The 27,867-nt window shown below is 45.0% G+C and overlaps 2 protein-coding genes across 5 annotated transcripts in view; one reads left to right on the top strand and one right to left on the bottom strand.

The window, feature by feature from the left end:
• The window catches only part of LOC128703411 (beta-1,4-glucuronyltransferase 1), a 95,093-nt gene that overhangs the window by 42,558 nt on the left and 24,668 nt on the right, over positions 1-27,867 (bottom strand). The window contains exon 1 of one of the 2 annotated variants that reach the window (XM_053798051.2): positions 2,467-3,150. The exons of the other annotated variant lie outside the window; for it this stretch is intronic. The gene's annotated coding sequence lies outside the window, so the exon portion shown is untranslated. Of the gene's footprint in view, positions 1-2,466; positions 3,151-27,867 lie in introns of those variants that run through there. 2 annotated transcript variants of the gene reach the window in all.
• The window catches only part of Septin1 (Septin 1), an 88,095-nt gene continuing 67,920 nt past the window's right edge, over positions 7,693-27,867 (top strand). For 2 of the 3 annotated variants that reach the window (XM_053798054.2, XM_053798056.2), the window contains exon 1: positions 23,278-23,467. The gene's annotated coding sequence lies outside the window, so the exon portion shown is untranslated. Of the gene's footprint in view, positions 8,108-23,277; positions 23,468-27,867 lie in introns of those variants that run through there. The other variant, XM_053798055.2, reaches the window with a different exon arrangement.

Raw genomic sequence — 27,867 nt, 5'->3', positions numbered from 1 at the left:
CTGGATGACTGAGTGTTGATCTTACTGGATGACTGAGTGTTGATCTTACTGGATGACTGAGTGTTGATCTTACTGGATGACTGAGTGTTGATCTTACTGGATGACTGAGTGTTGATCTTACTGGATGACTGAGTGTTGATCTTACTGGATGACTGAGTGTTGATCTTACTGGATGACTGAGTGTTGATCTTACTAGATGACTGAGTGTTGATCTTACTGGATGACTGAGACTGTTGATCTTACTGGATGACTGAGTGACTTGATCTTACTGGATGACTGAGTGTTGATCTTACTGGATGACTGAGTGAGTTGATCTTACTGGATGACTGAGTGTTGATCTTACTGGATGACTGAGTGTTGATCTTACTGGATGACTGAGTGTTGATCTTACTGGATGACTGAGTGTTGATCTTACTGGATGACTGAGTGTTGATCTTACTGGATGACTGAGTGTTGATCTTACTGGATGACTGAGTGTTGATCTAACTAGATGACTGAGTGTTGATCTTACTGGATGACTGAGTGTTGATCTTACTGGATGACTGAGTGTTGATCTTACTGGATGACTGAGTGTTGATCTTACTGGATGACTGAGTGTTGATCTTACTGGATGACTGAGTGTTGATCTTACTGGATGACTGAGTGTTGATCTTACTGGATGACTGAGTGTTGATCTTACTGACTGATGACTGAGTGTTGATCTTACTGGATGACTGAGTGTTGATCTTACTGGATGACTGAGTGTTGATCTTACTGGATGACTGAGTGTTGACTGATGACTGAGTGTTGATCTTACTGGATGACTGAGTGTTGATCTTACTGGATGACTGAGTGTTGATCTTACTGGATGACTGAGTGTTGATCTTACTGGATGACTGAGTGTTGATCTTACTGGATGACTGAGTGTTGATCTAACTAGATGACTGAGTGTTGATCTAACTAGATGACTGAGTGTTGATCTTACTGGATGACTGAGTGTTGATCTTACTGGATGACTGAGTGTTGATCTTACTGGATGACTGAGTGTTGATCTAACTAGATGACTGAGTGTTGATCTTACTGGATGACTGAGTGTTGATCTAACTGGATGACTGAGTGTTGATCTAACTGGATGACTGAGTGTTGATCTTACTGGATGACTGCGTGTTGATCTAACTAGATGAGTGTTGATCTTACTGGATGACTGAGTGTTGATCTAACTAGATGACTGAGTGTTGATCTAACTAGATGACTGAGTGTTGATCTTACTGGATGACTGAGTGTTGATCTAACTAGATGACTGAGTGTTGATCTAACTAGATGACTGAGTGTTGATCTTACTGGATGACTGAGTGTTGATCTAACTAGATGACTGAGTGTTGATCTAACTAGATGACTGAGTGTTGATCTAACTGGATGACTGAGTGTTGATCTAACTGGATGACTGAGTGTTGATCTAACTGGATGACTGAGTGTTGGTTATGTTATGCGACTGTGTGGTTCTTTTTTGTGACTGGATGGTTTTGCTACATGGGTGGTTGTTATATATATATATTATATATATATATATATATATATATATATATATATATATATATATATATATATATATATATATATATGTCGTGCCGAGTAGGTAAAACGCGATTTTGGCTTAAATACCAACGCTCTTCTTGCCGAATAAGGCAAGCGAAAATTTGTGAGATAATTTTGCAGAAATCATTCTGAACCTAATGAAAAAAAATGTATCTCATTGTGTTTGTTCATTATTAAATTACTGTAAACTTATCTAAAATATATTTAGTTGGATTAGGCTAAATTAAATTGCGCTTGTTATAATAAGGTCAGGTAAGTTTTCAAAGGTTCTTTTGGTACAAAATTATTAATTTCTGCATTAACATCAATGAAGAAAAATATATCTTTAAACGTATAAGAGAAAATTTTGGAAAGGACCTCTTAATTTTAAATGAGTTCTTGCTAACTGGCCAGTTTTACCCATAGGGCACGATATACACACACACAAACACACACACACACACACACACACACACACACACACACACACACACACACACACACACACACACACACACACACACATATATATATATATATATATTCTTTCAACTTTCAACGTACCAGCCGTATCCCACTGAGGTGGGGTGGCCCAAAAGAAAAAACTGAAGTTTCTCCTTTTAATTTTAGTAATATATACAGGAGAAGTGGTTACTAGCCCCTTGCTCCCGGCATTTTAGTCGCCTCTTACGACACGCATGGCTTACAGAGGAAGAATTCTGTTCCACTTCCCCATGGATATATATATATATATATATATATATATATATATATATATATATATATATATATATATATATATATATATATATATATTGGGCATATTGCATGCAGTGAGATCACTTCTAAGAAACAAGACATCACTGATGACATTAAAACATGTCATTAAGGTCAATTCTAAGACATAATTACCTTTGATTCTTCATTACGTTGAAGTTACTCCACTTAACGTGTCTTGACACACGATTATGTTCACACTTTCTTTAACACTTGCAGTTGTTGGCTATTGTTCACTTGCTTGTGATCACTTACATTATAGTAATTATCTCCACTGGTCACTTGGCCTCTTCCATCCTGCATCGTCAACATAATTTATTCACCTCACTCTTTTCATTGATGTTGTAAATTGTTTGTGTTTTCTCTTTATATTCTCAGAGACAGAAAGATAATGTGAGAGAGTGGGACAGACTGGAGTCATGAGAGTGTATCTTAGTTTAGAGTCATGAGAGTACATCTTACTTGACACATGACCCACATTGCTACTATAATTTGGCTATAATGCGTTTTATAGGTGAGAAGGAGAGCTCAAGTTGTGAGTGTTTAGCGTGGTGGCACCTCCTGGGAGAGGCGGTGAAGGTGGCGGCTCTGATATTGGCAGAGGAGGTGGAGGTAGAGAGGTAAGAAGGGAAAGAGGGAAGAGAGAAAGTATTGTGTGGAGGGTCCATGCCTCAGAGAGTGGCGCCAGCCTCCACAACACTGCTCCTCACTCACTCTCTGCCGCAGTCTACACACCAACCTACAATCAATAAGACTTCCACGATGCCACACGCCGCTACTCCTTACACCTGCCCCTCACTCCTTACCTCTAACCTGCCCCACCACTCATTTTATCAACCTTCACATGCACTAACATTGCCACAAGATGTACTGCCACACGCTCTCTCTCACTACATTACCATCCCATATAATAATTATTAGCCAGAACACCCTGGCTAGAACACCTCACACCCACCCTACCACTGTCTGCACACACACACACACACACACACACACACACAGAGGAGCTGAGTCTCGACCCCTGCAACCACAATTAGGTGAGTATATATAAAGCTCTTGGAGAAGGGAGAGTAAACGTAGTAGCGACCAACGAAGAGGCGGGGCCAGGAGCTATGACTCGACCCCTGCAACCACAAATAGGTGAGGAGGGATAGAGGGGACATGATAACGACATACAAATACTAAGAGGAATTAACAAGGTAGACAGAGACAGAGTTTCAGATATGGGACACAGGAACAAGGAGTCACAACTGGAAGCTGAAAACTCAGATAAGTCACAGGGATGTTAGGAAGTATTTCTTCAGCCTCAGAGTTGTCAGGAAGTGGAACAATCTGGAGAGTGAAGTAGTAGAGGAAGGATCCATACATAGCTTTAAGACGAGGTACGATAAGCTTCTTGGAGCAAGAAGAGAGTGACCTAGTAGCGACCAGCGAAGAGGCGGGGCCAGGAGCTGAAACGTTGCCACATTAAAGATCTATACAGAGAAACGTTGCCACAGTAAAGCTCTATATAGAGAAACGTTGCCTCAGTAAAGCTCTATATAGAGAAACGTTGCCTCAGTAAAGCTCTATATAGAGAAACGTTGCCACAGTAAAGCTCTATACAGAGAAACGTTGCCTCAGTAAAGCTCTGTATAGAGAAACGTTGCCTCAGTAAAGCTCTATATAGAGAAACGTTGCCTCAGTAAAGCTCTATATATACAGAAACGTTGCCTCAGTAAAGCTCTATACACAGAAACGTTGCCTCAGTAAAGCTCTACATACAGAAAAGTTGCCTCAGTAAAGCTCAATACACAGAAACGTTGCCTCAATAAAGCTCTATATAGAGAAACGTTGCCTCAGTAAAGCTCTATACACAGAAACGTTGCCGCAGTAAAGTTCTATACACAGAAACGTTGCCGCAGTAAAGCTCTATACACAGTAAAGCTGCAGAAAACAATATGAAGTTCAACGATGAGAAATTTCAATTACTCAGATATGGTAAACACGAGGAAATTAAATCTTCATCAGAGTACAAAACAAATTCTGGCCACAAAATAGAGCGAAACACCAACGTCAAAGACCTGGGAGTGATCATGTCGGAGGATCTCACCTTCAAGGACCATAACATTGTATCAATCGCATCTGCTAGAAAAATGACAGGGTGGATAATGAGAACCTTCAAAACTAGGGATGCCAAGCCCATGATGACACTCTTCAGGTCACTTGTTCTATCTAGGCTGGAATATTGCTGCACACTAACAGCACCTTTCAAGGCAGGTGAAATTGCTCACCTAGAAAATGTACAGAGAACCTTCACGGCGCGCATAACGGAGATAAAACACCTCAATTACTGGGAGCACTTGAGGTTTCTAAACCTGTATTCCCTGGAACGCAGGCGGGAAAGATACATGATTATATACACCTGGAAAATTCTAGAGGGACTAGTACCGAACTTGCACACGAAAATCTCTCACTACGAAAGCAAAAGACTTGGCAGACGATGCACCATCCCCCCAATGAAAAGCAGGGGTGTCACTAGCACGTTAAGAGACCATACAATAAGTGTCAGGGACCCGAGACTGTTCAACTGCCTCCCAGCATACATAAGGGGGATTACCAACAGACCCCTGGCAGTCTTCAAGCTGGCACTGGACAAGCACCTAAAGTCGGTTCCTGACCAGCCGGGCTGTGGCTCGTACGTTGGTTTGCGTGCAGCCAGCAGCAACAGCCTGGCTGATCAGGCTCTGATCCACCAGGAGGCCTGGTCACAGACCGGGCCGCGGGGGCGTTGACCCCCGGAACTCTCTCCAGGTAAACTCCAGGTAAACAGAAACGTTGCCTCAGTAAAGCTCTATACACAGAAACGTCGCCACAATAGAGCTTGTGAAGTAAGCTTTGCCTTGTTCTTCACTATAGTCTGATCCTCTCCAGGTCTCTCTGACCACTGTGACAGTCGCTCCAGGTCTCCCTGACCACTGTGACAGTCGCTCCAGGTCTCCCTGACGACTGTGATAGTCACTCCAGGTCTCCCTGACGACTGTGATAGTCACTCCAGGTCTCCCTGACCACTGTGATAGCCACTCCAGGTCTCCCTGACCACTGTGATAGTCACTCCAGGTCTCCCTGACCATTGTGACAGTCACTCCAGGTCTCCCTGACCATTGTGAGTCACTCCAGGTCTCCCTGACCACTGTGGTAGTCACTCCAGGTCTCCCTGACCATTGTGACAGTCACTCCAGGTCTCCCTGACCATTGTGACAGTCACTCCAGGTCTCCCTGACCACTGTGATAGTCACTCCAGGTCTCCCTGACCACTGTGATAGTCACTCCAGGTCTCCCTGACCATTGTGACAGTCACTCCAGGTCTCCCTGACCATTGTGACAGTCACTCCAGGTCTCCCTGACCACTGTGGTAGTCACTCCAGGTCTCCCTGACCATTGTGACAGTCACTCCAGGTCTCCCTGACCATTGTGACAGTCACTCCAGGTCTCCCTGACCACTGTGATAGTCACTCCAGGTCTCCCTGACCACTGTGAGTCACTCCAGGTCTCTCCACTGTCACTCCAGGTCTCCCTGACCATTGTGACAGTCACTCCAGGTCTCCCTGACCACTGTGACAGTCACTCCAGGTCTCCCTGACCACTGTGAGTCACTCCAGATCTCCCTGAACACTGTGACAGTCACTCCAGGTCTCCCTGACCACTGTGACAGTCACTCCAGGTCTCCCTGACCACTGTGACAGTCACTCCAGGTCTCCCTGACCATTGTGACAGTCACTCCAGGTCTCCCTGACCACTGTGGTAGTCACTCCAGGTCTCCCTGACCATTGTGACAGTCACTCTAGGTCTCCCTGACCATTGTGACAGTCACTCCAGGTCTCCCTGACCACTGTGATAGTCACTCCAGGTCTCCCTGACCACTGTGATAGTCACTCCAGGTCTCCCTGACCATTGTGACAGTCACTCCAGGTCTCCCTGACCATTGTGACAGTCACTCCAGGTCTCCCTGACCATTGTGATAGTCACTCCAGGTCTCCCTGACCACTGTGACAGTCACTCCAGGTCTCCCTGACCACTGTGACAGTCACTCCAGGTCTCCCTGAACACTGTGACAGTCACTCCAGATCTCCCTGAACACTGTGACAGTCACTCTAGGTCTCCCTGACCACTGTGACAGTCACTCCAGGTCTCCCTGACCAGTGTAACAGTCACTCCAGGTCTCCCTGACCAATGTGAGTCACTCCAGGTCTCCCTGACCACTGGGACAGTCACTCCAGGTCTCCCTGACCACCGTGACTCTGTCCAGGTCTCTGACCACTGACAATCTGCCCAGGTCTCTGACCACTGACAATCTGCCCAGGTCTCTGGAGACATTACTATGGGTCAGAGGCAACAGATCTCCATAATTTAGTATTATCTTCAAAGTTATTACTAGATCATTTAACTCTCTATTATAAACACTGCGGGACCAAACAACAACACCTGAGGGACTTCACACACTCAGGCCTAGTGTCTAATCTACATGTGCCTAGGACAATATGGTAACTAACTCCTCACGTCTCTCCACTCAGACTTTTCACTCTTTAATATTATTTGTTGTTTCCTGATTGTGAGCCAGCCAGTGATGGCTAAGTAGTGATGGTTCACTTTAGTAAGTCATCTCCAAGTCAGTTACCTTCTGAAAGTCGGTTCAGCATTTGTCATTGTGAAAGTCATGTTGAATTTCAGTTAAAAATTGCTGTAGTCAGAGTAGATGATAATGATGAATTCAACTGCAGTTTTTACTGGTTAACCCACAATTGATGTCAGACTAATGGGTTATAATTAAGAAGGCATGACCTATCTCCTTTTGTGAATACTGCAGAAACATTAACTGGTTTCACTCTCACGACACTCTGCCACACAGGACCACAGTGGAAATAAATCACTTTGACTTTTTTTTTGCGTTATCCTGATTGGTAATCTATACATGTGCTGCTGAGTATAATTTATACAACTGTATTTATGTATACCTGTATCTGAATAAACTTAACCGATCTGTTGAATATGTGTTGACTAGTGTTGGTAGTATTATCCAGTGGTGGTATTATCCAGTGGTAGTAGTATCTAATGGTCTTGAGGTATTATTCAGTGAGTCTTGTGGTATTCTCCAGTGGCGGTCTTGTGGTATTGCCCAGTGGTGGTCTTGTGGCATTCTCCAGTGGTGCTGGTAGTGAGTTATCCAAGGTTGAGTTAACTACACCAAATACAAGGCAGGATGCGGTTGTCAGGATGCTGGTTATCTGGTGCCATCCTCTCTCCCTCTCTCCTCACCCTGCTTCCCTCCCTCCCTCCCAGCATCCCTCCCTCCCGTCTCTCAGTGTGGCACTAGTGCTTAAACCCTGTGTCAGAGTATTCACCCTACTCACGCACATCCACGCTGCTACCTCACGCATACTCACGCTTGCACCTCCACGCTGCTACATTATTTACAAAAGCACTTTCACGCAATCTCTCTCACACACACACAAAATAATGCCTGGGTGTGAGGTTGGTGTGAATAAAGGGGATAAGTGCATAAGTTAATGTGTGTTTAGCGTATGAGGATCAACAGTTACTATGAACAGTGTATAAGGATCAACAGTTACTATGAACAGTGTATGAGGATCAACAGTTACTGTAAACAGTGTCTGAGAGATCAACAGTTACTGTAAACAGTGTCTGAGAGATCAACAGTTAGTGAAGACGCAAACTGCCACTCTAAACAACTGTGTCAGTGTATCACCTCCACACATCACCACCCTGACCGCAAGTGGTGAGTACAATGTGTGTGTTGGTTAACTAGCATTTTGTCCTAGGCACATGTCGATTAGACACTAGGCCTGTTGTATGTGCGTGCGTGCATGTGTGTTTGTGTGTGTGTGTGTGTGTGTGTGTGAGAGAGAGAGAGAGAGAGAGAGAGAGAGAGAGAGCAGTGCGATGTTAGTGTCTAGCTTATTTATTACACGTAATGATTTGTAAGTCAGTCGTAGAGCTAGCTCACAACCGAGAGGACCCAGGTTCGAGTACCGGGCGGGCCAAGACGAAAGGGAGAATCTCTTTAAACTTACTGATTCTCTTCAAGACTCTTGGTTATTACTGCTAACAGTGTGTGTGGAGCGTTGTGGGTGGCATCCTGGGGGAGGACCTGGCATCCTGGGGGAGGACCTGGCATCCTGGGGGAGGACCTGGCATCCTGGGGGAGGACCTGGCATCCTGGGGGAGGACATGGCATCCTGGGGGAGGACCTAACAACCACAATGGCAATAAGCCACACTGTAATGTAAGCCACACTGCAATATAAGCCATACTGTAATATAAGCCACACTGTAATGTAAGCCATACTGTAATATAAGCCACACTGTAATATAAGCCACACTGTAATATAAGCCACACTGTAATGTAAGCCATACTGTAATATAAGCCACACTGTAATATAAGCCACACTAATACAAGCCACACTGTAATATAAGCCACACTGTAATGTAAGCCACACTGTAATATAAGCCACACTGTAATGTAAGCCACACTGTAATGTAAGCCACACTGTAATATAAGCCACACTAATACAAGCCACACTGTAATATAAGCCACACTGTAATGTAAGCCACACTGTAATGTAAGCCACACTGTAATATAAGCCACACTAATACAAGCCACACTGTAATGTAAGCCACACTGTAATGTAAGCCACACTGTAATATAAGCCACACTAATACAAGCCACACTGTAATATAAGCCACACTGTAATATAAGCCACACTGTAATATAAGCCACACTAATATAAGCCACACTGTAATATAAGCCACACTGTAATATAAGGTACACTAATATAAGCCACATTGTAATATAAGCCACACTGTAATATAAGCCACACTGTAATATAAGCCACACTGTAATATAAACCACACTGTAATGTAAGCCACGCTGTAATATAAGCCACACTAATATAAGCCACACTGTAATATAAGCCACACTAATATAAGCCACACTAATATAAGCCACACTGTAATGTAAGCCATACTGTAATATAAGCCACACTGTAATGTAAGCCACACTAATATAAGCCACACTAATATAAGCCACACTGCAATATAAGCCACACTATAATGTAAGCCACACTGTAATATAAGGCACACTAATATAAGCCACACTATAATGTAAGCCACACTGTAATATAAGCCACACTAATATAAGCCACACTGCAATATAAGCCACACTATAATGTAAGCCACACTGTAATATAAGCCACACTAATATAAGCCACACTGCAATATAAGCCACACTATAATGTAAGCCACACTGTAATATAAGCCACACTAATATAAGCCACACTATAATGTAAGCCACACTGCTTTCCTATCTTGGCTTATACTGGCTTATTACCCTCCGCTAATAATCTCAACTTGTTACTATTACTACAACTATTACCACTATTATTATTACTATTTCTTCAGTCAAACTTTAATACTTAGACGTTAAACTATCATTGATGTTTGAGAATGATCTGTTGTATGATAGTAGGGCAGGCAGGGTGGCGTAACACTATCATCCTGGGCATGATAGTAGGGCAGGCAGGGTGGCGTAACACTATCATCCTGGACATGATAGTAGGGCAGGCAGGGTGACGTAACACTATCATCCTGGGCATGATAGTAGGGCAGGCAGGGTGACGTAACACTATCATCCTGGGCATGATAGTAGGGCAGGCAGGGTGACGTAACACTATCATCCTGGACATGATAGTAGGGCAGGCAGGGTGACGTAACACTATCATCCTGGACATGATAGTAGGGCAGGCAGGGTGACGTAACACTATCATCCTGGGCATGATAGTAGGGCAGGCAGGGTGACGTAACACTATCATCCTGGGCATGATAGTAGGGCAGGCAGGGTGACGTAACACTATCATCCTGGACATGATAGTAGGGCAGGCAGGGTAACGTAACACTATCATCCTGGGCATGATAGTAGGGCAGGCAGGGTGGCGTAACACTATCATCCTGGGCATGATAGTAGGGCAGGCAGGGTGGCGTAACACTATCATCCTGGGCATGCTAGTAGGGCAGGCAGGGTGGCGTAACACTATCATCCTGGGTATGATAGTAGGGCAGGCAGGGTGGCGTAACACTATCATCCTGGGCATGATAGTAGGGCAGGCAGGGTGGCATAACACTATCATCCTGGGCATGATAGTAGGGCAGGCAGGGTGACGTAACACTATCATCCTGGGCATGATAGTAGGGCAGGCAGGGTGGCGTAACACTATCTTCCTGGACATGATAGTAGGGCAGGCAGGGTGACGTAACACTATCATCCTGGGCATGATAGTAGGGCAGGCAGGGTGGCGGAACACTATCATCCTGGGCATGATAGTAGATGATAGTAGGGCAGGCAGGGTGACGTAACACTATCATCCTGGGCATGATAGTAGGGCAGGCAGGGTGACGTAACACTATCATCCTGGGCATGATAGTAGGGCAGGCAGGGTGACGTAACACTATCATCCTGGGCATGATAGTAGGGCAGGCAGGGTGGCGTAACACTATCATCCTGGGCATGATAGTAGGGCAGGCAGGGTGGCGTAACACTATCATCCTGGGCATGATAGTAGGGCAGGCAGGGTGACGTAACACTATCATCCTGGGCATGATAGTAGGGCAGGCAGGGTGACGTAACACTATCATCCTGGGCATGATAGTAGGGCAGGCAGGGTGACGTAACACTATCATCCTGGTCATGATAGTAGGGCAGGCAGGGTGACGTAACACTATCATCCTGGACATGATAGTAGGGCAGGCAGGGTGACGTAACACTATCATCCTGGTCATGATAGTAGGGCAGGCAGGGTGAAGTAACACTATCATCCTGGGCATGATAGTAGGGCAGGCAGGGTGACGTAACACTATAATCCTGGGCATGATAGTAGGGCAGGCAGGGTAACGTAACACTATCATCCTGGCCATGATAGTAGGGCAGGGTGACGTAACACTATCATCCTGGACATGATAGTAGGGCAGGCAGGGTGACGTAACACTATCATCCTGGACATGATAGTAGGGCAGGCAGGGTGACGTAACACTATCATCCTGGGCATGATAGTAGGGCAGGCAGGGTGGCGTAACACTATCATCCTGGGCATGATAGTAGGGCAGGCAGGGTGGCGTAACACTATCATCCTGGGCATGATAGTAGGGCAGGCAGGGTGGCGTAACACTATCATCCTGGGCATGATAGTAGGGCAGGCAGGGTGGCGTAACACTATCATCCTGGGCATGATAGTAGGGCAGGCAGGGTGGCGTAACACTATCATCCTGGGCATGATAGTAGGGCAGGCAGGGTGGCGTAACACTATCATCCTGGGCATGATAGTAGGGCAGGCAGGGTGACGTAACACTATCATCCTGGGCATGATAGTAGGGCAGGCAGGGTGGCGTAACACTATCATCCTGGGCATGATAGTAGGGCAGGCAGGGTGACGTAACACTATCATCCTGGGCATGATAGTAGGGCAGGCAGGGTGACGTAACACTATCATCCTGGGCATGATAGTAGGGCAGGCAGGGTGACGTAACACTATCATCCTGGACATGATAGTAGGGCAGGCAGGGTGACGTAACACTATCATCCTGGGCATGATAGTAGGGCAGGCAGGGTGAAGTAACACTATCATCCTGGGCATGATAGTAGGGCAGGCAGGGTAACGTAACACTATCATCCTGGACATGATAGTAGGGCAGGCAGGGTGAAGTAACACTATCATCCTGGGCATGATAGTAGGGCAGGCAGGGTGACGTAACACTATAATCCTGTGCATGATAGAAGGGCAGGCAGGGTGAAGTAACACTATCATCCTGGGCATGATAGTAGGGCAGGCAGGGTGACGTAACACTATAATCCTGGGCATGATAGTAGGGCAGGCAGGGTAACGTAACACTATCATCCTGGGCATGATAGTAGGGCAGGCAGGATGACGTAACACTATCATCCTGGGCATGATAGTAGGGCAGGCAGGGTGACGTAACACTATCATCCTGGGCATGATAGTAGGGCAGGCAGGGTGACGTAACACTATCATCCTGGGCATGATAGTAGGGCAGGCAGGGTAACGTAACACTATCATCCTAGGCATGATAGTAGGGCAGGCAGGGTAACGTAACACTATCATCCTGGGAAAGTCACGTTACCTTAGTAGTAGTAATAGTAGTCATAGTAGCAGTAGTGATAGTAGTCATAGTAGCAGTAGTAATAGTAACAATAGTAGTAATAGTATAGTAGCAGTAGTAATAGTAGTCATAGTAGTAATAGTATAGTAGCAGTAGTAATAGTATAGCAGTAGTAGTAATAGTAGTAACAATAGTAGTAATAGTATAGCAGTAGTAGTAATAGTAGTATAGCTGTTGTAATACTAATAGTAGCAGTAGCTGTAATAGTAACAGTAGTAGTAGTATAGTAGTAGTAGTTTTAGTAGTAGTAATAGTAGTACTGGTACCCTACTAGACGTATACCCGGAGTATACCTGGAGGGTGCTGTGGGGGTCAACTCCCCCGCGGCCCGGTACATGACCAGGCCTGATGGTGGACTAGGCCTGGTCACAATACCGATTTACGTGCGGCCAATAATAACAGCCTGGCTGATCAGGCCCTGATCCACCATGAGGCCTGGTCACAGACCGGGTCGCGGGGGCGTTCACCTTCGAAACCCTGTCCAGGTATACTCCAGGTAATAACTCCGGGGAAGCAAGTGTCGATAACACACACTAAGACATCTGAAGCACGATGAACTTCAACTAATTGTACTCCCAAGACAAATGTACTCCCAAGACAAATGTACTCCCAAGACAAATGCACTCCCAAGACAAATGTACTCCCAAGACAAATGTACTCCCAAGACAAATGTACTCCCAAGACAAATGTACTCCCAAGACAAATGTACTCCCAAGACAAATGTACTCCCAAGACAAATGTACTCCCAAGACAAATGTACTCCCAAGACAAATGCACTCCCAAGACAAATGTACTCCCAAGACAAATGTACTCCCAAGACAAATGTACTCCCAAGACAAATGCACTCCCAAGACAAATGTATTCCCAAGACAAATGTACTCCCAAGACAAATGTACTCCCAAGACAAATGTACTCCCAAGACAAATGCACTCCCAAGACAAATGTACTCCCAAGACAAATGTACTCCCAAGACAAATGTACTCCCAAGACAAATGTACTCCTAAGACAAATGCACTCCCAAGACAAATGTGCTCCCAAGACAAATGTACTCCCAAGACAAATGTACTCCCAAGACAAATGCACTCCCAAGACAAATGCACTCCCAAGACAAATGTACTCCCAAGACAAATTGGCCAGCAGTAAGTTACATCAATATAAAACTGGCCAAGCAGGCAGGCAAGTAGGTAGGTAGGTAAGTAGTCAGGCAGGCAGGCGGTAGGTAGGTAAGTAGATAGGTAGGTAGATAGGTAGGTAGGTAGGTAGGTAGGTAGGTAGGTAAGTAGGTAGGTAGGCAGGCAGGTAGGAAGGCAGGTAGGTAGGCAGCCAGGCAAGTAGGTAGGTAGGTAGGTAGGCAGCAAGTCAGGTAGGTAGGCAGCCAGGCGTGCAAGCAAGTAGGTAGGTAGGTAGGCAGGCAGGCAGGCAGGCAGGCAGGCAGGAAGGTAGGTAGGCAGGTAGGAAGCCAGGTAGGTAGGCAGGCAGGCAGGCAGGCAGGCAGGCAGGCAGCAAGCAAGCAGACAGGCAGGTAGGTAGGTCTCTCACTCTCTCTTTCATAACAGGAAGTAAGAGTGCACAATAGAGTGAGTGAGTGAGGGTGTTGTGGTGGTGGGGGAGAGGGGGACGGGCGGTAGGAAAGAGGTGGTGGCCACACATCATGAACGAGGGCAGCTGACGATCATCTACAACACCTTCCATTCACAGCTTCTGCAACACTGACAGTTGTGGGTGTAGTGTGGGTGGTGTGTAGTTAGTGGTGTAGTGTGGGTGGTGTAGTGTTGGTTGTGTACTGTGGGTCGTGTGTAGTGTGGGTGGTGTAGTGTGGATGGTATAGTGTGGGTGGTGTAGTGTTGGTGTTGTAGTGTGGGTGTAGTGTGGATGGTGTAGTGTGGGTGGTGTAATGTGGGTGTAGTGTGGGTGTAGTGTGGGTGGTGTAATGTGGGTGTAGTGTGGGTGGTGTAATGTGGGTGTAGTGTGGATGGTGTAGTGTATGTGGTGCAGTGTGGGTGGTGTAGTGTTGGTGGTGTAGTGTGGAAAATGTAGTGAGGGTGTAGTGTGAGTGTAGTGTGGGTGATGTAGTGTAGATGGTGTAGTGTGAATGGTGCAGTGGGTGTGTAGTGTGGATGGAGTAGTGTGTGTGGTGCAGTGTGGGTGGTGTAGTGTGGATGGTGTAGTGTGTGTGGTGCAGTGTGTGTGGTGTAGTGTGGGTGACGTAGTGTGGATGGTGTAGTGTGTGTGGTGAAGTGTGGGTGGTGTAGGGTGTAGTGTGGATGGTGTAGTGTGGGTGGTGTAGGGTGTAGTGTGGATGGTGTAGTGTGGGTGGTGTAGTGTGGATTTTGTAGTGTGGGTGGCGTAGTGTGGGTGTAGTGTGGATGGTGTAGTGTGGGTGGTGTAGTGTAGGTGGTGTAGTGTAGGTGGTGTAGTGTGGGTGGTGTAGTGTGGGTGTAGTGTGGATGGTGTAGTGTGGGTGGTGTAATGTGGGTGGTGTAATGTGGGTGTAGTGTGGGTGGTGTAATGTGGGTGTAGTGTGGATGGTGTAGTGGGTGATGTAGTGTGGGTGGCGTAGTGTGGGTGATGTGTGGGTGTAGTGTGGGTGGTGTAGTGTGGGTGGTGTAGTGTGGGTGATGTGTGGGTGTAGTGTGGGTGGTGTAGTGTGGGTGGTGTAGTGTGGGTGATGTGTGGGTGTAGTGTGGGTGTAGTGTGGATTTTGTAGTGTGGGTGGTGTAGTGTGGGTGGCGTAGTGTGGGTGTAGTGTGGGTGGTGTAGTGTGGGTGGTGTAGTGTGGGTGATGTGTGGGTGTAGTGTGGGTGGTGTAGTGTGGGTGGTGTAGTGTGGATTTTGTAGTGTGGGTGGTGTAGTGTAGGTGGTGTAATGTGGGTGGTGTAGTGTGGGTGTAGTGTGGATGGTGTAGTGTGGGTGGTGTAATGTGGGTGTAGTGTGGGTGGTGTAATGTGGGTGGTGTAGTGTGGGTGTAGTGTGGATGGCGTAGTGGGTGATGTAGTGTGGGTGGTATAGTGTGGGTGTAGTGTGGGTGATGTGTGGGTGGTGTAGTGTGGGTGGTGTAGTGTGGGTGGTGTAGTGTGGGTGTAGTGTGGGTGATGTGCGGGTGTAGTGTGGGTGGTGTAGTGTGGGTGGTGTAGTGTTGGTTGTGTACTGTGGGTCGTGTGTAGTGTGGGTGGTGTAGTGTGGATGGTATAGTGTGGGTGGTGTAGTGTTGGTGGTGTAGTGTGGAAGATGTAGTGAAGGTGGTGTAGTGTGAGTGTAGTGTGGGTGATGTAGTGTAGATGGTGTAGTGTGGATGGTGCAGTGGGTGTGTAGTGTGGATGGAGTAGTGTGTGTGGTGCAGTGTGGGTGGTGTAGTGTGGATGGTGTAGTGTGTGTGGTGCAGTGTGTGTGGTGTAGTGTGGGTGACGTAGTGTGGATGGTGTAGTGTGTGTGGTGAAGTGTGGGTGATGTAGTGTGGATGGTGTAGTGTGGGTGGTGTAGTGTGGGTGGTGTAGGGTGTAGTGTGGATGGTGTAGTGTGGGTGGTGTAGTGTGGATTTTGTAGTGTGGGTGGTGTAGTGTGGGTGTAGTGTGGGTGTAGTGTGGATGGTGTAGTGTGGGTGGTGTAGTGTAGGTGGTGTAGTGTGGGTGGTGTAGTGTGGGTGTAGTGTGGATGGTGTAGTGTGGGTGGTGTAATGTGGGTGTAGTGTGGGTAGTGCAGTGTGGGTGGTGTAATGTGGGTGTAGTGTGGATGGTGTAGTGGGTGATGTAGTGTGGGTGTAGTGTGGGTGTAGTGTGGGTGTAGTGTGGGTGATGTGTGGGTGTAGTGTGGGTGGTGTAGTGTGGGTGTAGTGTGGGTGGTGTAGTGTGGATGGTGTAGTGTGGGTGGTGTAGTGTGGGTGATGTGTGGGTGTAGTGTGGGTGGTGTAGTGTGGGTGGTGTAGTGTGGGTGATGTGTGGATTTTGTAGTGTGGGTGGTGTAATGTGGGTGGCGTAGTGTGGGTGTAGTGTGGATGGTGTAGTGTGGGTGGTGTAGTGTAGGTGTAGTGTGGGTGTAGTGTGGATGGTGTAGTGTGGGTGGTGTAATGTGGGTGTAGTGTGGGTGGTGTAATGTGGGTGTAGTGTGGGTGGTGTAATGTGGGTGGTGTAGTGTGGGTGTAGTGTGGATGGTGTAGTGGGTGATGTAGTGTGGGTATGTGTGGGTGGTGTAGTGTGGGTATGTGTGGGTGGTGTAGTGTGGGTGTAGTGTGGGTGGTGTAGTGTGGGTGTAGTGTGGGTGATGTGTGGGTGGTGTAGTGTGGGTGGTGTAGTGTGGGTGTAGTGTGGGTGTAGTGTGGGTGGTGTAGTGTGGGTGGTGTAGTGTGGGTGGTGTAGTGTGGGTGATGTGTGGGTGGTGTAGTGTGGGTGTAGTGTGGGTGGTGTAATGTGGGTGGTGTAGTGTGGGTGGTGTAGTGTGGGTGGTGTAGTGTGGGTGTAGCGTGGGTGTAGTGTGGGTGATGTGTGGGTGGTGTAGTGTGGGTGGTGTAGTGTGGGTGTAGTGTGGGTGGTGTAGTGTGGGTGGTGTAGTGTGGGTGTAGTGTGGGTGTAGTGTGGGTGGTGTAGTGTGGGTGGTGTAGTGTGGGTGGTGTAATGTGGGTGGTGTAGTGTGGGTGGTGTAGTGTGGGTGGTGTAGTGTGGGTGGTGTAGTGTGGGTGTAGTGTGGGTGATGTGTGGGTGGTGTAGTGTGGGTGGTGTAGTGTGGGTGGTGTAGTGTGGGTGTAGTGTGGGTGTAGTGTGGGTGATGTGTGGGTGGTGTAGTGTGGGTGGTGTAGTGTGGGTGGTGTAGTGTGGGTGTAGTGTGGGTGTAGTGTGGGTGATGTGTGGGTGGTGTAGTGTGGGTGGTGTAGTGTGGGTGTAGTGTGGGTGGTGTAGTGTGGGTGGTGTAGTGTGGGTGTAGTGTGGGTGATGTGTGGGTGGTGTAGTGTGGGTGGTGTAATGTGGGTGGTGTAGTGTGGGTGGTGTAGTGTGGGTGGTGTAGTGTGGGTGGTGTAGTGTGGGTGGTGTAGTGTGGGTGATGTGTGGGTGGTGTAGTGTGGGTGGTGTAATGTGGGTGGTGTAGTGTGGGTGGTGTAGTGTGGGTGGTGTAGTGTGGGTGATGTGTGGGTGGTGTAGTGTGGGTGGTGTAGTGTGGGTGTAGTGTGGGTGATGTGTGGGTGGTGTAGTGTGGGTGATGTGTGGGTGGTGTAGTGTGGGTGGTGTAATGTGGGTGGTGTAGTGTGGGTGGTGTAGTGTGGGTGGTGTAGTGTGGGTGGTGTAGTGTGGGTGGTGTAATGTGGGTGTTGTAGTGTGGGTGGTGTAGTGTGGGTGGTGTAGTGTGGGTGGTGGAGTGTGGGTGTAGTGTGGGTGATGTGTGGGTGGTGTAGTGTGGGTGGTGTAGTGTGGGTGTAGTGTGGGTGTAGTGTGGGTGATGTGTGGGTGGTGTAGTGTGGGTGGTGTAGTGTGGGTGTAGTGTGGGCGGTGTAGTGTGGGTGGTGCATATATATTCCGATAAACATAAAAAATGCTAATAGGATGGACAACGCTAATGGAGGCAGATAAAAAAAAAAGCGCTGAATGTGTGGTAAGGGAAGAATGGAGGGAAAGATGGAGTGACGGGTGCATTTCCATTCCACCTCCAATGGAAAAGTAATCAAATGAAGTAAGTTGTGGCATGCAAAGAGTACGTAACCTTTATTCGGCGCATGCACACACCCTCATTGACAGGCTATCTTCCCCAACCAGCGAACCAGGGGCTAAGGGTTGACGATGGGGCCCCGTCGTTCAATCAGTACCCAGGTTCCAGCCAATGAGAAGATGGTTTTGGCAATCGCAGAGGTGATGTGGATACCACTCGCCCGTCTGCCCTTGTCATTTCCATTCTAGAGCTGGTTGAAGCACGGTCTGCTCTCTAGTGGCTTCTATTCTGCCTTGCTTACCGTGGAGTGCACTAATACCTATTGATGTACATAGTGTATATAGTGTACATACTTCTGTTCTAAATTGGTGAAGGATAATATAAGTCAAAAGTTTTTCTGCTGTGTTTATTTTGCTCTCTTTACACCCAGGATAACAGGCCTTTGGGACTCCTGGTTTGTAATATAAGTCTACGTATAAAGAAGTGTACAGTAGTAGAGTACACTAAGTACAGTGTGCTACACATATGCATAGTAATCTCATTAACACAAGTATACAGTAGTAGAGAGTACACGAAGTACAATGTGCTACACACACACAGTAATCTCATAAACACAGGTGTACAGTAGTAGAGAGTACACCAAGTACAATGTGCTACACACATACACAGTAATCTCATAAACACAAGTGGGAACTGCAAGATATCCTCGTCACATGGTTCACACATCACTACAAGATATCCTCGTCACATGGTTCACACATCACTACAAGATATCCTCGTCACATGGTTCACACATCACTACAAGATATCCTCGTCACATGGTTCACACATCACTACAAGATATCCTCGTCACATGGTTCACACATCACTACAAGATATCCTCGTCACATGGTTCACACATCACTACAAGATATCCTCGTCACATGGTTCACACATCACTACAAGATATCCTCGTCACATGCTTCACACATCACTACAAGATATCCTCGTCACATGGTTTGCACATCACTACAAGATATCCTCGTCACATGGTTCACACATCACTACAAGATATCCTCGTCACATGGTTCACACATCACTGATGGATGTTAGGTACACACACACACTCCACCAACTAATGTGACGTTACGGCAACGTTTGGCTCTCCAGGAGCTTTATCAGACTAAACAATACACTGACATAAAGGATATAAAGGGACCATGGTGTAGCGTAGGAAATAAGAACATAAACGCAGAAGTTGGCCTACTGCTGTGTTTATATTCTAGTAGTATTTGCAATGGACATTACTGACGCTTCAAGACACTATCGTCCGTGGAGTATCCGGTTTCTTAATTACTAAGCAGGTGTTCCATTTCATCAGGTGGCTGGTGGTGGTACAATGTTGTACACATGCATTGTTCAAGATTCACATCTGCATGTGTGGACGTGTTAGTTTAGACGTGTTCCTAAGTTTCTTGCCGTGTCTCAGACGTATATCTTGTCACAGCTTCTCTTCGCTGACTGGTTCATAGTTCTCCACTTTCGTCCTGGCGAGGTGTTTGAAAGATATACTTGTTGCTATGGCGACTCTGGTGCTGTCTTGTCGAGACGTTAAAGACAACTTAGCTGTTAAGAAGGGTTATAGCTTTGTTCAAAGTGGTGTTGGTGCTAGGAGAATTGATGATGTGAAGGGCTCGTGTTTTTGCAGTCTTTGATGAAACAGGAAAGAATTGTAGGTGGGAGGTTTGATGTATGTAGCAGCACCTCTCGTGAAGAAACTCGGGGCTGCAAATGAGATTTCCTCTCGTTTAATCTTAGTATCTTGAGTGAAGCAAAAGTGTGTAAGATCATTTTTGTTTGTTTTCTTGTAGATTTGAAACTGTAAAATGTTGCCTATCTACGTATGGCTGAGGACATACAGGAATGATAACCTACCAATGATCTCTGCAAGTGTGAACTGGAGTGTTGGTTCAAATTAAATGGGCCTTCTCTGAATATATAAAACTCCGACTACATATCATGTCCGTGTAATGTTGCTGCAATATGTTGGCAGAGCGTTCAGTTTGTCAGTGTTCCAAGACGGTGCTGATGGGTCTTCCATGCCCATCCATTTGTTGTCTTGTACAGGTTGTTGAAGAAATATAAACAGATACAGTTTATCCAGAGTTCAATAAGCTTGACGTAATCCAAGGAAAGCAGAAAAATAAAAAGGAAAAACACCGTGACTGGAATAATACACAATTAACTCGCGCATAAGACACTGAAATTAATGACGTTTCGGTCGTTAATAGCTTCAGTCTCCTATATGTGTAGGTTGTGTGTGTAGAGGAAGATTAACCTTGCGTAAGTCACTGGCTTGGGTAGAAGGTAATGGAACCTAAGCAAGTGACAAAGGTGGAAACAGTTGAAACACTACAATGTGCTGACAGTAATGACTACAGTTAGAATGGCTGCGTTACTAAGCCTCCACTAAACAACAAGTCACCAAGGATGGCTGCGTTACTAAGCCTCCACTAAACAACAGATCACCAAGGATGGCTGCGTTACTAAGCCTCCACTAAAAAACAAGTCACCAAGGATGGCAGTGTTACTAAGCCTCCACTAAACAACAGATCACCAAGGATGGCAGTGTTACTAAGCCTCCACTAAACAACAGATCACCAAGGATGGCAGTGTTACTAAGCCTCCACTAAACAACAAGTCACCAAGGATGGCAGTGTTACTAAGCCTCCAGTAAACAACAGATCACCAAGGATGGCAGTGTTACTAAGCCTCCACTAAACGACAGATCACCAAGGATGGCTGCGTTACTAAGTCTCTACTAAACAACAGATCACCAAGGATGGCTGCGTTACTAAGCCTCCAGTAAACAACAAGTCACCAAGGATGGCAGTGTTACTAAACCTCCAGTAAACAACAGATCACCAAGGATGGCAGTGTTACTAAGCCTCCACTAAACAACAAGTCACCAAGGATGGCAGTGTTACTAAGCCTCCACTAAACAACAAGTCACCAAGGATGGCAGTGTTACTAAGCCTCCACTAAACAACAAGTCACCAAGGATGGCAGTGTTACTAAGCCTCCACTAAACAACAAGTCACCAAGGATGGCAGTGTTACTAAGCCTCCACTAAACAACAAGTCACCAAGGATGGCAGTGTTACTAAGCCTCCACTAAACAACAAGTCACCAAGGATGGCAGTGTTACTAAGCCTCCACTAAACAACAAGTCACCAAGGATGGCAGTGTTACTAAGCCTCCACTAAACAACAGATCACCAAGGATGGCAGTGTTACTAAGCCTCCACTAAACAACAAGTCACCAAGGATGGCAGTGTTACTAAGCCTCCAGTAAACAACAAGTCACCAAGGATGGCAGTGTTACTAAGCCTCCACTAAACAACAGATCACCAAGGATGGCAGTGTTACTAAGCCTCCACTAAACAACAAGTCACCAAGGATGGCAGTGTTACTAAGCCTCCACTAAACAACAGCTCACCAAGGATGGCAGTGTTACTAAGCCTCCACTAAACAACAAGTCACCAAGGATGGCAGTGTTACTAAGCCTCCACTAAACAACAAGTCACCAAGGATGGCAGTGTTACTAAGCCTCCACTAAACAACAAGTCACCAAGGATGGCAGTGTTACTAAGCCTCCACTAAACAACAGATCACCAAGGATGGCAGTGTTACTAAGCCTCCACTAAACAACAAGTCACCAAGGATGGCAGTGTTACTAAGCCTCCAGTAAACAACAAGTCACCAAGGATGGCAGTGTTACTAAGCCTCCAGTAAACAACAAGTCACCAAGGATGGCAGTGTTACTAAGCCTCCACTAAACAACAGATCACCAAGGATGGCAGTGTTACTAAGCCTCCACTAAACAACAAGTCACCAAGGATGGCAGTGTTACTAAGCCTCCAGTAAACAACAAGTCGCCAAGGATGGCAGTGTTACTAAGCCTCCACTAAACAACAGATCACCAAGGATGGCAGTGTTACTAAGCCTCCACTAAACAACAAGTCACCAAGGATGGCAGTGTTACTAAGCCTCCACTAAACAACAGATCGCCAAGGAAGAAGTGAGAGAAACAGATCCAAAATAAATAGAAGAAGTGAAAACCAGAAAAAAAACAAAGCAAAACTCCCGATATTTTATTTTATCCATATGAAGAACTGAGACCCTTCGTGACAGGATGATAATAATAATAATAATAATAATAATAATAATAATAATAATAATAATAATAATAATAATAATAACTCACATGATGCGCAACTTTGTGGATACTTGTGTGCGATTCCTGTGTTGATTTACATTCGGCACTTGAGGAATGGGAAGTAATGAGGTTTGATCCCAGGAAGATGTGCAGTTGGAGAGATCAAGAGCCTCCTTCCCCCCTTGAATGGGGGGGGGAATTATTATTATATTATAATCAAAACTAAGCGCTAAACCAGCGCTGCTTGAACGGGAAAAGAACAGGAAGTGGAAGGAGCGTGATGTCACCCACATTGTTTACCGTTGATGATGATGTACGTGGAATCACACCAGCTACAGAAATACTGATGATACCTCTACCTTAATAATGGTGTACTTGTGCTGCAGCATTTACCTAGTGCTTGTCTTGTTTCCAGGAACGAGGCATAGTTCTTGGCCCCTCCTTTTACTGATTGGTTTTAATGATTCCTGGCATCCAGAGCCCGGTCAGACCTACTCTTACAACAATATATAGTGCTTGCCTTCACTACTTATTCTTCTACTGTATTCCCCCCCCCTCCCTCTCTCTCTATGGTGTTATCACCATCACAAACACACCTTCACACGTCTCATGATGAACATTGCGTTTATATCACCATCACGGTTCCCTCGCTCCATCTCTCTACTTCCATCTTACTAAGTATGCACTGCTGCAGTGTGAATGGTGGGTGGTGGACTGGTATTACTGGTTGTACTTGATGTATGTTTTGCTGTAGTATGTGTACTGCGTCCCGCCTGGGTGGTGTGTGTGTGTGAGTAGCAGAGCAAAAGGTCAGCCGGAAGACATGTTAGCAGGAGTCTAGGAAGAGAGACAGTCAGCGGTGTGTGATCGTCATCCAGTGTACCCGGTGTGTGTCTGAATGTGTGGTGGTGGTGCAGTGCTGGGCCGGCGCTAGTGCAGAGTGTTAGTGTGCAACTCTTGTGCAACACACATCATACTCCTCTTTATCTTTCTCCCTCTCTCTAACTGCATATATTTCATCTCAACTTCAGCTACTGTCTTGACGGAACCAGAGAACCTTCTCCTACCCCCGCTGGGGGACTGGTAAGTTACTCACAAACGTACTAGAAAAAAAAGTGTATCTGCTAGGAGCCTTTGAGAAATAACACAAAAAAACATGCATGTACACACATTCATCTCATCACACACCCACCCACCCATTTATCTTCAAGTGCCTTTGACAAATGGTAACTAACTAAGAGTGGCCTGGGCGTGTACAAGTCAGGGCCAATCTCAGCTTTATCTCACACACTACACATATCCTGACCCACCACAGCCACACATCGACACATCACATACTAATGTACGTTACATTTTCTCACATAAACGTGAATTCACATAAACAGGCAAACGAAAATGCATACACACACACACACATATATATATATAATATATATATATATATATATATATATATATATATATATATATATATATATATATATATATGTGTGTGTGTGTGTGTGTGTGTGTGTGTGTGTGTGTGTGTGTGTGTGTGTGTGTGTGTGTGTGTGTGTGTATGTGAGACCAATTATTAGCTCCATAGGGTCAGTTTCATATAAATTATCCAAATGGCTTGTTGATATTTTGAGCCCTATTGTTGGCAAAATTTCTAACTTTAATGTTAAAAACAACATAGACTTAGTTGATAAATTAAGCTCCTTGACAGACTTAAATGATTTTAACATGGTTAGTTTTGATGTTACTTCCTTGTTTACGAAAGTTCCTGTTGATGATTTATTAAGTTTCTTATCTGAAGAACTCGTTAACTATGATTTACCATTGCCAGTTCTTACTATCATTAAACTTAGCATTGTTGATGCAAAATTTGTATTTAATGATAAGTTTTACACTCAGAAGTTTGGTATGGCAATGGGAAATCCTCTTTCACCTGTTCTTAGTAACCTATACATGGAATTTTTTGAAACAAGATTGCTTAACACAATCCTCCCTAATAGAGCTAAATGGTTCAGATATGTTGATGATATTTTGTGTCTTATGCCCAAAAATGTAGATATACACCATTTCCTTGGAAAATTAAATAGCTTAGCCCATTCCATAAACTTTACTGTTGAGTTTGAAGAAAATAACTCATTACCTTTTCTAGATGTTTTAATTATTAAAGGTAATAATGAATTCAAATTTAAAATTTACAGAAAACCTACAAATAACTGTTCCTATGTCCACTATTATTCTTCGCATCAAGATAGAGTCAAACTGTCTGTTTTCTCATCAATGTTTTTGAGAGCTTTACGAATTTGTAGTCCTGAGTTCATAGATGAGGAAATATCCAAAATTTATGAAATAGGTAATGATTTAAAATACCCAAGAAATGTAATTGATAAATCTTTTAAAGTTGCTAGAAATACTTTTTACAATCCAAAAAGGGACAACCAGCCTTATTCAACTAAAAATATGTTGGTTCTCCCTTACCATGAAAACTTGGTTGATATGCCTTCTCTTCTTAAGACTTTTAATATTAAAGTTGTATTCAAAAATCTTGATACAGTAAAAAAACTTTTGATAAAGAATTCCCCCCAAAATGCTGATGGATGTGTCTATAAGATTCCTTGTAAAATTTGCGATAAAGTTTATTACGGTCAAACTGGTAAAAATCTCGAACTAAGATTAAAACAACATAAATATAGCATTAGAACTGGACAAGATTCCAATGCTCTATTTATTCATGTAAGAGATTTTAACCATCCAAATGATTTTCAAAAAGTTGAGAAAGTAGTATCAAGCATGTCCATAGTCGACAGGAATATAATTGAATCTTGTTTCATAAAAAGCAGTTTTGACAATAATATGAATATTTCCTTTGGTTTATATAAATTAGATCCATTTATAATTAATAGAATTTGGGAAGAATTTAATAATACACTGGACAAATAATAATTTTAAAAATTTTCTTGGGTAGAATAGTTTGTTGGTGGTTGTGCAAAGGACCTGTCCAGTTGGGCCGGCGCGTGTCAGGTGTTTAACCGTTGTGGGATCTGATAGTGAGGTGTTGGCCAGACCCCCTTATATACCTTCCTTGGATGCTTTACTTTCATAGTTCCTTGATAATGTGAGTAGTCACGAAAGCGCTTGGAATTTTTCTATTCTTTCAGAGTGGTTGTTTTGTATATATATATAAATATATATATATATATATATATATATATATATATATATATATATATATATATATATATATATATATATATATATATATATATATATATATATAAGTGGATAAAAAGGCTTCAAGGAAGAATATTTGGATTTCTTCCTGAAGCCGTTTGTGTGATTTCTCACATTATCTAGGAACTATGATAATATGAGAAATCTTGCATACATACTATTGTAGGTAAATGAGGGCGGGACCAGGAACTGAGAGTGGGCCTCACGCGAACAAAAGTAGCAGTGTTAACACAGACACGCATCACTGTACACAGTTTTAAGAATGGACATTATCGTGTTTGAAAGCCAAGAGTCTGCTAAAGAGGTGGGGTCAGGAGCAATATCTTGACCCCTGCAATCACAGAGAATAGTATTATTATTATTATTATATTCATGAATACGTAATGGTCATGGTCTGGGAAATAGGAGTGTAATCATGTTTAATGCAACTGCTTGGTTCAAGAGCCCTTCACGACCATCAAGGCACCCTCCTATGCCTCACAGGTGGGCGAGTTATAGGGGGAGTTATAGAGTTCGTCAACATTGTTGCAGTGTGTACGATAGCCAGAACAGCCACAACACATGTCAACATTGTTGTAGTGTACGATAACCAGAACAGCCACAACACATGTCAACATTGTTGTAGTGTACGATAACCAAGAGCCACAACACATGTTAACATTGTTGTAGTGTACGATAACCAGAACAGCCACAACACATGTTAACATTGTTGTAGTGTACGATAACCAGAACAGCCACAACACATGTTAACATTGTTGTAGTGTACGATAACCAGAACAGCCACAACACATGTCAACATTGTTGTAGTGTACAATAACCAGAACAGCCACAACACATGTCAACATTGTTGTAGTGTACGATAACCAAAAGAGCCACAACACATGTTAACATTGTTGTAGTGTACGATAACCAGAACAGCCACAACACATGTCAACATTGTTGTAGTGTACGATGGCCAGACCAGCCACAATACATGTCATCACTGTTGTAGTGTACGATAACCAGAACAGCCACAACACATGTCAACTCACACAGCACATCCATACACCTCACTTATGCACATATTCTAAGAAAGTTGAGTTATGTACAGGTAGTGTGTGTGTGTGTGTTTACCTGGAGTCCTGGAGACCTGGAGAGAGTTTCGGGGGTCAACGCCCCCGCGGCCCGGTCTGTGACCAGGCCTCCTGGTGGATCAGCGCCTGATCAACCAGGCTGTTGCTGCTGGCTGCACGCAAACCAACGTACGAGCCACAGCCCGGCTGATCAGGAACTGTCTTTAGGTGCTTGTCCAGTGCCAGCTTGAAGACTGCCAGGGGTCTGTTGGTAATCCCCCTTATGTGTGCTGGGAGGCAGTTGAACAGTCTCGGGCCCCTGACACTTATTGTATGGTCTCTTAACGTGCTAGTGACACCCCTGCTTTTCATTGGGGGGATGGTGCATCGTCTGCCAAGTCTTTTGCTTTCGTAGTGTGTGATTTTCGTGTGCAAGTTTGGTACTAGTCCCTCTAGGATTTTCCAGGTGTATATAATCATGTATCTCTCCCTCCTGCGTTCCAGGGAATACAGGTTTAGAAACCTCAAGCGCTCCCAGTAATTGAGGTGTTTTATCTCCGTTATGCGCGCCGTGAAAGTTCTCTGTACATTTTCTAGGTCGGCAATTTCACCTGCCTTGAAAGGTGCTGTTAGAGTGCAGCAATATTCCAGCCTAGATAGAACAAGTGACCTGAAGAGTGTCATCATGAAGAGTGTCATCATGGGCTTGGCCTCCCTAGTTTTGAAGGTTCTCATTATCCATCCTGTCAACCTTCCCTGGCTTCACTAGCCTAACTCTTAGATACTAGGTTACTGCTACACGAACAGGGACAACAGATGTAAGGAATCATGTCCATACGTCTTGCTGGGAGATCAAACCTGCGTCCTTCTAAGTGACAGTGCACATCTTCCTTGCCAGTGTGCCTGTGCTACTGAATACACAACGATATACCGAGAGGTATATACCTCTCGGTGTATTTACAGAGATCAAAGTACTTTATTCACTTTTTAAAGGATTAAAGTAACCCCCTTTTTAATTATTTTTGGGTAAGTAAATTATTCTTGAATATAGTGAACTTATTACTTGCAGCCTTAATGACCCTCGTGTAGTTGATAAGATTAAAACCCCATTAACCATTAACTAAAAAAGTGAAAACTAGAGTTTACGGAGGTGGAGGAAGCCGAGATGGTGGAGCCGTCTCACATCTCAGTGGAGATACCACCCAC

The sequence above is a fragment of the Cherax quadricarinatus genome, chromosome 93 (assembly GCF_038502225.1).
Source record: "Cherax quadricarinatus isolate ZL_2023a chromosome 93, ASM3850222v1, whole genome shotgun sequence".
NCBI classification, from domain to species: domain Eukaryota; kingdom Metazoa; phylum Arthropoda; class Malacostraca; order Decapoda; family Parastacidae; genus Cherax; species Cherax quadricarinatus.
The sequence above is the reverse complement of the archived record's forward strand: the minus strand, read 5'-3'. Positions and strand labels throughout refer to the sequence as shown.